This window comes from Mandrillus leucophaeus, unplaced genomic scaffold (assembly GCF_000951045.1).
Source record: "Mandrillus leucophaeus isolate KB7577 unplaced genomic scaffold, Mleu.le_1.0 Scaffold62, whole genome shotgun sequence".
NCBI lineage: Eukaryota > Metazoa > Chordata > Mammalia > Primates > Cercopithecidae > Mandrillus > Mandrillus leucophaeus.
In genome coordinates this window covers 1,394,133-1,404,224 of record NW_012106697.1, presented here as the reverse complement: position 1 = coordinate 1,404,224, position 10,092 = coordinate 1,394,133, and the positions used below count along the sequence as shown (strand labels likewise).

General features: G+C 40.3%; 1 long non-coding RNA gene across 1 annotated transcript in view; it reads left to right on the top strand.

The window, feature by feature from the left end:
- Positions 1–916: 916 nt before the first annotated feature.
- LOC105553936 overlaps positions 917–10,092 on the top strand; it is a 97,132-nt gene continuing 87,956 nt past the window's right edge. Inside the window, exons 1-2 of the long non-coding RNA XR_001008240.1 lie at positions 917–990; positions 4,249–4,375. This is a non-coding gene — a long non-coding RNA (uncharacterized LOC105553936). The remainder of the gene's footprint in view (positions 991–4,248; positions 4,376–10,092) is intronic.

Sequence of the window (10,092 nt, the reverse complement as noted above, 5' to 3'; positions counted from 1 at the left end):
ACGAGTTAAAAGGCTCACATATAGAATTCCCACCTGAAACTGTAGAAATCTTTATCAATGCTACCCCAGACTGGTTCCTAGAACTCTGATTAAAGTCATTTCATGTGCTGAGGTGGTGTTTGATAAAATCTGGGGGTTTCTGATGGCTAGCATCTATTATATTTTGAACATAACTACTTTCCCAGTGACCTTTTATAGCCCTGTTCAGTGAATTGTCAGAAGCTGTTGATATTAATTTTCTAGATCTACTGTAGTATCTGATATTGGTGCTGGACACGTGAGTAGGGGCATAATATTTACATAGTACTAACCCGTGCCATGACAAGGTAAACAGCCACTCCAAGAGTCTTGGTAATTTTTCATTACCTGGTAGATGATTTGCCATAATTACATAAGACACAACAAAATGAGATGAGAAAACTTAGTGTGAATTATACGAGATCTTGTAAATCTCAAGTGGTGAAATGAAGTATATTGGTAGAATCTAAAAGACAGCCCAAAGAGAATGTGGAAAGAAAACAAAATTTGGGAAAAATGGACAAAGGAACTCATGGAAATAGTATGTAATAATGTCATGAAAAATGAACCAGAGCCAATTAGCAGTCAGGTAGAGTTGTATTCCATTTAAAACATCACCACTAACATCACAATCTCAATGCAGCTATGTTTTCAAGACATAAGGGAAGTAGAGCCAGGACTATTAGTGTGCATCAGAAGGAAAACATACAGAACGCTCTATTTATAATTCCAGAGATTGACAAGGTATTTAATGGAGCAACCAAGAGCTCTCAGTAGCTACAACCTCCCATGCCCTCCTCCTTCCGTCTGTAGGCTTTCACCTAGCTACCAAGGCTGAAGTAGTGCCTGTCCCACAGAACCATCACCCCTCAGAACTGAGCCTGGATGTCAGCCGTGGCCATGATGGCTCCGTCTCATTCTGTCACAGATCGTCTTTATAAGCCAGACATGTCAGTGCTATAAACTGATGAGGTAAGTAGTGATTAAGGCTAAGTGGATCTTGTTAATTCAGCAACACTTTAAAATAATTGAACATGAATAAAATGGCAAATTATAATCAAAGTCCTTTGGGAATATATTTGAAAGCTACATAATGCAACAGGAGTTCATCATGACTAATACTATTATAATTAATATTAAATGATAAAATAATGACTGGCTTCTTATTCTTAGCTCAAGTTGTCATGCTAGCAAAGGGATGCTTTCGCTTTGACATTGGAGTGAAGGGTGGGGACAAAGGCGACGGAGAACGAAAGCAATCATTTTGTATCGCATTTTTTAAAGCTCGGCGTTTTTCCTTTTGAATTGCTTTGTTGGCTGATTCGGTATTTGGACCAGGACATTTTCCATCATGCTATGATGTTCAAAAAGAACAGAGATGAGGGTAATAGTCTCCTGAAGTGAATTCTGAGGTTTTAAAGCCCAAATGTACAGGAGGCAATAACATGTTTGCTTTAAGAGCTTTTGAGATGTAAGTAGTGACCTTTGTGTTTCCAATAATGTCTGATAATTGAATGTAGACACTGCATATTGGAAAATAAGGTACTTGTAAGGCAAGGATCATATTCAGCTAGCCCTTATAATTGAGGGGCACAGTTTATCTGAGATTGTGAGCCCTGCCACAAAGAACCTCAATAATCATAAGCAGTGGGGGACTGCCACTTTCCATAGCGAGGGCAGTGCAATTCTTGCCACAGGTCACTCGGAGCAGAAATAGAGAAACAAACTGAAGCAGAAGGCGTTTTGCATGACATTGCCCCTGGGAAAATGGGTGGCAACACCAGATTCCTGAAGATGGACTGAAAATCTGTGATGGTGTTTTTAGTGTACTTTTGAAACTGATTATAATCTAAGAATTAGGTGGTAGAAAAGAGAGGCAGAGTAGCACAGAATAAAAACATACATTTTACAAAAAATTTTAAAATCACCTATAAAAGTAAAGCCTCTGAGAAATAGATGACTTGGAAGCGGGGAGCCTGTGCAGTTTTTCAAAGGGATGGATGCTTTTTGGCTATATAATACTGAAGATGGCCTCAGTTCTTCAAAGTAGGAGTGACAGTCTGCAATGATTTGTTTGTTTAATGACTATGATTTACCACTTCCCTGCAAGTTGTTTGTTACCATGACACATTTAGGTCAAGAGAAATGAGGCCTCGGTTCAAATACAGGTCTCTGTCCTTTAGTGAACCACAGCAATGGAGCTTATCCATTCAGCAATTTTAAACCTCAAGGTATTAATAGTAGTTTCAGCCACGTGTCTCATATTCCATACACATTTTGCTGAATGTACTTTAGGTATTACCTTTACTATGGTGTGTTGAATGGTTCAGCTTTCATTTAAATGGAATGGCTGTAGTTGCATGTGGGTTCACTTTAAAGCAACTGAAAAAAGAACTACAATCTCTGTTTTCCAATTTCAGAAGATAACCAACAGAAACATACCATCTGAAACTCCCATTTAGCTGGCTTCTGAAAAAAGAAATATTTCCTACAGATAAAGAACGAAATGTTGTGGTAGATTTTACAAGTCTAAATTCTTCTTTGTAACTAGACTGGGTGAGATGCTTTATACATGACAATTTAAACTTTAGCTTATTCCTTCCTTTTTTTTTTTTTTTTTTGAAAGAGTGTCATTGTATCTCCCAGGTGGGAGTGCAGTGGCATGATCTTGGCTCATTGCAATCTCTGCCTCCTGAGTAGCTGCAAATACAGGCACACGTCTCCATGCCAAGCTAATTTTTGTATTTTTAGTAGAGACAGGGTTTCTCCATGTTGGCCAGGCTGATCTCAAACTCCTGACCTCAGGTGATCCACCCGCCTCCGCCTCCCATAGTGTTGGGATTACAGGCGTGAGCCACTGTGCCCAGTAATTATCTTCTTGAGTGCTCTCTTCAGCCCTGGAGGTAATCATTATGACCACAGATCATTTCTCCAGATTATTTTGATTGTCTAAAATCTAATGTCTTTACTAATTTTTTTATGGGATCTTTGACCTCCTGGGCAGTGTCCTCAATTAATCGGAACATAGTTTTGAGCTGCTGGCTTGACCCCGTAAGGGGTTGTGCTTTTAAGAAACAATGCCAGCCAGGCATGGTGGCTCATGCCTGTAATTCCAGCACTTTGGGAGGCCGAGGCGGGCAGATCAAGAGGTCAGGAGATCGAGACCATCCTGGCTAACACGGTGAAACCCTGTCTCTACTAAAAACACAAAAAATTAGCCAGGCGTGGTGGTGGGCACCTGTAGTCCCAGCTACTCAGGAGGCTGAGGCAGAAGAAAGGTGTGAACCTGGGAGGCAGAGCTTGCAGTGAGCCGAGATCATGTCACCGCACTTCAGCCTGGGTGACAGAGCGAGACTCCGTCTCAAAAAAATAAAAATAAAAATAAAAATAAGAATAAAGAAACACAATGTCATGTTCCATTTAGATACAGTTAGCAATTCATATTCCGCCTTAGTAAAACATCAAGTGTTTCTTTTGTTTGTTTTTGCCTGATAGAACACTGTGCACAGAATGGCTAGTTAAGTATAATGATGAACTTTCAATGGTCATAAAGAGTGCGACCTTTCATGAGAACTCATTTAAAATAAACTGAAATGCAATGCACACTTGGCATGGAACATCATATCTTTATATTAAATTTCAAAGACATAATAAAAAAGCAACCCACCATCTTCAGTATGTTGAAATATTTCAACATATTGGAAAATATTACTGAGCGTGGATTTGTATTTCTTAAATAATTTTACTAATCACTAAATTAAAATCTCCACAAGTGGTAATACAAAAATGAATAAATCTTGTTCAAATAATATATTAAAATGTTTAGAGGAGAAAGGTATTGTGTCATTTTAAGGAAACTCAGATCAGTTTTTATTTTAGTAATTACCTACAAATGAATAATTACATTCAATATGGCCTGTAAAGACCCCAAGTTCCAACTATGATGTATAGAAAACAGAGCTCCAGGTCTGGACAACAGGTGTAAGCATCAGGGCCCAAAACACAGAAAATGTGGAACTTAGTGTAAATCAAGTATTCTTTTAGAATGCTTAGATGCCCAACTATAAAACTAAGTTCTATGTAGTACAGTCAGGCCAAAATGATCTCTTCTATGCAATGTTCTTTATACTACAAGTTATCTCCTTCTTTCTATCTCTTAGCAGGTATATGAATAATCAAAAGACTGTCTTCCTCCCTTTTACCTCCCTTCCTGTCTCCATCTTTCCTCAGACACCCACAGAAATGAACAGAAATCGAAGGTGTGGAAAGGATCTCAGACAAGCGAATCCATCACTGTTACTGTACAGATAAGAAATGGAGGTCAAATAGGATTAGCAACTTGCTCCGGACTCCACAGGTAATAAGACTCAGAATCCAAATACGTATCTTCTGCTTGCTGGTGCATTGTTCTTTCTTTTATACCACACCATCTGATCGCCTCGCGTTCTCAAGGGCTTTCTATGTTTATTACTACAAGAAACAGGCCGAGCCACACTGTGTGCCATTAGAGCCCCACAGATTTTCCTCAGAGGGTCCTTTGTCATGTGTGCTTCACAACTGGACTCCCCACTGCAAGACTTGGTGGGGGCAGGGGGGACCTGTCACAGGACGGTGTCTGTGGCAAGGCTGGTAACCAGATTTTGATTTCAAGTATCTATTTAGTCATTCTTTCAATAAATATTTATTGATTACCTATTGTTTACCAGACACTGTTCTAAATATCAGGCATATAGCAATGGACAAGAACACTGTCTTCGTGGATTTGACATTTTCACAGGGAGAGACAGACAGTACACAAGCTAACAGAGAAAGAGAGAGATAGATAGATAGATAGATAGATAGACATATACATACATAGATGTGAGAGATGGGTGATTTATAGATGATAGTTATATAGGTAGAAAATAAATAATGAAAGATAAATAAGAGAGAGAGAGAGATGATAGATAATAGATAATTAGATGAAACAGAGATGAGAGAGATGGATGATAGATAAGAGATAGAGATAGATGACAGAGAGATTAAAAATGTCAAATGGTAGTAACTTGACAACTCTATGGAGAAAAATAAAGCCAGGTAGGGAATTAGGGAGCTTAAGGAGTGGGGTTGCTATTTTTTATGGGTGCTCAGAAAAGGCTTCAGTGGTAGGGACTCTCCAAGGAGATGACGGAGGGAAAAGTAAGAGAGTCATGCAACACATGGGCTTCTGGGGAGAGATGCAAACCATAACACCTACGTTTTAAAGGTATCCCTCTGGCTATGGTGAAATAGACTGTAGAAATGCAAACAAAGAAGGAAAACCTCTAATTAAAATGCTATTGCAATTCAGGCAAAAGTTGATGGTAGCTTGGGCCAGCGAGGTAGTGATGGCAATGTTTAGCAGTGGTATAGTGTTAGATTCATTTTGAAGGGAGGGGCAACAGAACTGGCTGGTGACAAGGATTTGGGATGTGAGTGAGAACAGCCAAAGAGATGCTGAGTGGCCTGCCAATCGGATATGTCAGGTAGGCCACTGGATATAAGAATCTGGAGTTCAGGAAAGAGTTTCAGACTACAGCTGTAATGTTGGTTCTCATCAAATTTAAATGTAATTTAGCCATGAAACTGGACACTGTCACCTGTAAAGTCATGCAATACAGAGAAGGAATCCATGGATTGAGCTCTGGGACAATCTACAGTGTAGATATCAGGGAGATGAGGAAGAAATAGCAAAGTAGACTGGGAAGAAGAGGCTATGAGGTAGGAGGGGGAAAATCATGAATGAATGGCACTCAAAATGCCAACTGCAGAAAATATTGAGAGAAGGAGAAATTGACGACCTGTGTCGAACGTTGCTCATAAAGTGAGTAAGACGAGAATTGTGGGTTGCAGAATCCATTTTGCAAAGAAATGACTATTAGAGACTTGGCTTAGAAGGGCCTGGGGAGTGGTGGGAGCAAAATCTGATGTTTCCTGTGTTCTATAGAAAAAGGAAGCATAGGAGTTGGAGACAGAGATGGGATAAATGTCTTCTGATGTTACTTCTGATACTACTAGCCATCCTACTAGGATGGCTAAGGAAGGCTTCTTAGAGGAGATGAGACCAAACTGGTCCCAAACTTTGAACAGAACTTTGACAGTAGATGTCCTAGAAGGAGCAGTGTTTCCAGTAAATTGAATTTTTTTCAGAAAAAAAATTACTAGTGGAAAGGTCAAGATATGCTAGCATGAAGAACAGCACCTAGAGCAATGGTGTTAGATGACAAAAGGAGAGGTGTCCTTGGAGGAGTGGAAACACTGGGTGAGAGAGGAGGCCACACTACGGAGTCTGGGTGTTTTTCCTGCATGTGGCGGTATGGCATGGACAGTTTAGAACAGGATAGTGACACCGTCTGATCTCAGGAAGATAGCTCTAATTCCAGTTCATGGGCTGGAGTTTCAGAAGAGAGGATGACTGTAGAGAAGCCAGCTGAGTTGCTGTCATAACAGCTCAGGGGAGAGATAAAGAAAGGATGGACTAAGCCCTTGGCTGTTGACAAAAATCATAAAAAGCAAAGATTGAACAAAGTATGTTGGAGGTTTGAGAGGATTTGTTAACTTCTTGGATATACAGTAGGAAATGGGAAGACATTTGCAACCAAAGGTGAGTGGAGATTTTGGTGATGTCGTTAACTGATGCAGCAAAGAGGACCCGATGAACAATGAATTTGGGGTCAGAACATTATAGCCCGACCTGTGCTGCTAAGGAGGTTTGTGCCATTTATTCATTCTCTCTTCTCTCTGACCCTCACTCTTGACTTCAGTTTATTCACACACAAAAGAATGGAGAACTAGAGTCTGAGACCCATTTAGCTGCAGTAACCCACGATTTCAGCTCTAACAATAAAATTTTAGTCTTAGCCTACCAAGTTTGAAGTATCATTAAGAAATGGCACACAAACATCATCAAATACTGCATAGCCATCAAAAAGAATGAAATGTCATTTGCAGCAACATGGATGCAGCTGGAAACCATTATCCTGAGCAAACTAATGCAGGAACAGAAAACCAATTAGCACAGGTTCTCACTTATAAGTGGGAGCTAAGCACTGGGTACTCCTAGACACAAAGATGGGAACAATAGATCCTGGGCACTGCTTGAGAGGGGAGGAAGGAGAGGGTTGGAAGGCTACCCACTGGGCACTATGCTCACTACCTTAGTAACGAGGTCATTTTGTACACCAAGCCTCAGCAGCATGCAATGCACCACGTGATACGGTTTGGCTTTGTCCCCACCCAAATCTCATCTCCAATTGTAATCCTCAAGTGCCAAGGGTGGGACCTGGTGGGAGGTGATCGGATCATAGCAGTTTCCCCCATGCTGTTCTCATGATAGTGAGTGAGTTCTCGTGAGATGTGATGGTTTCATAAGGGGTTCTTCCCCTTTCATGCTCTCTCGCTCCTGCCACCTTGTGAAGAAAGTGCTTGCTGCTTCTTCACCTTCCACCATGATTGTAAGTTTCCTGAGGCTTCCCCAGCCATGCAGAACTGTGACTCAATTAAACCTCTTTCCTTTATAAATTACCCAGTCTCAGGTAGTTCTTTATAGCAGCATGAAAACAGACCAATACACCATGCAACAAACCTGCATGTGTACCCATTGAACCTAAAATAAAAGTAGAAAAACATTTTAGAAATAAAGTTTTTCTCTCTTGGCACTTTTTTTAAAAAAAGAAATCAGTATGCAAATATTCAAAGGACATATAGAAAAGGGCAGAAGGAGAATGTCTAAGGGTGGCCAAGACTTAAAGATTTGAGGATCAAGTAGCTGGAGTATAGAAGGATCTAATTTAGGTCCCAGCTGTAGAGGAGAAGCCTGTTCCAGTGTCGGCTTTCCGGAGCTGGAAAGGGGTTTATCCCTGGCAACTAGAAACAGCCTGAGTCTCCAGCGGCACTGGGCCATGCTTCCCTTCCAAGGTTTGCAGTCCCTGCCAGTGTACACAGAGTTGCACGGCTTTACCTTGAGAAGCAGAGCCTTGGTTCCTTTACGTATGCTGCTATGAAAGTCTAAGCCCATACACATTTTGAGAGAGAATTAGGCTGAAGTGCTTAACAAGGAAGCTTTCTCATCAGATTTGCAGATCCAGTAGTCTCCTGTCTTACTCATTTTTCAATCTGTTTCAATCCATGCCAGATCTTTCTGCTAACTCTAGCAGGGGACATACCCTTGGGGACATGATGCCTGGAACATAGTAGGTGACCAACAAATATTTGTAGTCTCCTGGTCAGATTGCTTAGAGGAGAATACTGAGATTAGAGAAATTGCTACTTCATTGTTATTTACTGGGAATAAACAAGTAAAAAAGGCAACTAGATAGAGGCAAGTCCACAGTTCCACATGTAATGCTTTCTAGAATACATACATGAAAGATAAACAATAGATGAATAGATTCAGACTAGAAAGGGAGCTCTTTTACGTAAACACACACACACACACACACACACACACAGGCACATGTACAAGTAGATTTATTTCCCAATTCGATCTCTCCTTTAAATCTAATTCCAATATGGACACCACACACACACACACACACACACACACACTTATTTCCTAATTTGATCTCACTTTTAGATCTAACTCCAATATTGATCTAGTATCTCGTATATTCTCTCCAATGTAGTTCCACCCAACCTGTAATTCACATTGAGCCCTCATTAGTCCAATGAGAGGCTGACTCAGAGTTTCCTGCTAGAAACACACCTAAACATTTCTGTTTATTGTGTTGTTCTTATAAAAACAGACATTCCTGTTGCTAGTCTCTGCTTTCTTATTTCAGCTTTCCACTCCTACTTCTTAAATAGGGACAAAAATCTAACTCAATCTTCAAGTAATTTTACAAACAGGAACTGCTGTATAGCTAAGTATGGGTGTGTTGATGAAACGGAACTGGTGGCTGGCAAGAGCAAGCAAGTGGTATTTGGAATGATTGTTAATCATTTCAGGAACCGAATCCCAAATATGCACAAGAAATGCAGCTTAGAGGGGTAAGGTCTAATGGGCAAAAGTGCTTGAAAGGTGAAGTGTGAAAGTTTGGATTGTGTTGGCAAATATGTGTGGCCTTTATAAACCTTATTGTTGAGAAGTTATAAGATGGGAGCAGGGTACGAACATTTGTTGCACACTTAACTGTGCAGCAAGCATTGTACATATTGACTATATGTGTGTGTGTATATATATGTATGTGATATCATTTATTCTTTTCACTAATGTTATGTTGAGGTATTATGATTTTCAGTTTTCAAATGAGAAAACTGAGGTTCCAAGACATTAGTAACTTGCTCGAGTCACAGAATCAAGCCATGTAAATGCGGGGTCCAGTCCTCGTTCAGGGGTGCTGGCCACTGCAGGGCATTTGGGTGCTCTACAGCATCACCTGAAAGCAATGCAAGCCTGCTCCAGGACTTCTTGTCTCCAGGCACTTTGATCCTTGGGATCTTGTCACGCTACAGCGATTTCCTGGCAGGGAAGAACAATCAGGTTCCTGTGAAATATCCTGGCATCTGTCCATCCTCCATGAATGCAGCCTGACATAACCCCCCCCACACACACACAGCCATCACAGAAGACACACTGGGTTTAAGGCTAATATCTTCTTTTAATAGTTAATTCTGGAAGCCTACCAAGAACTGCCATCATTTGATTTTGGCATGATTTCATTGATGCTTGTTGCTCATAATTTCATTATTCTCCAGATGTTAACATATTTTTGTGTGCAGCTAATTTTTCTTTTGCCAATTATCTCTGTCAGAATTGTAAGGCAATTATATTTCTGGTTATTTATTTGTATGTATATTTTACTAAAAAGGTAAGCTCCGCGAGGGTAGGGAATGTGTTTTTGTTCAGTGATTACAGATTCATAGCCCCAAAACAGTGCCTGAGGTGGGTGTGTGCCCAATAAATACTTGTCATTTGAATAAATAAGCAAAAAATGTACTTATAAATTTCCTGTTTTATGGAGGCTATGAAAACAGAATGCTTAAAAACATTATGAATGGGCTGTGCATGGCGGCTAACGCCTGTAATCCCAGCACTTTGGGAGGCCAAGGCAAGTG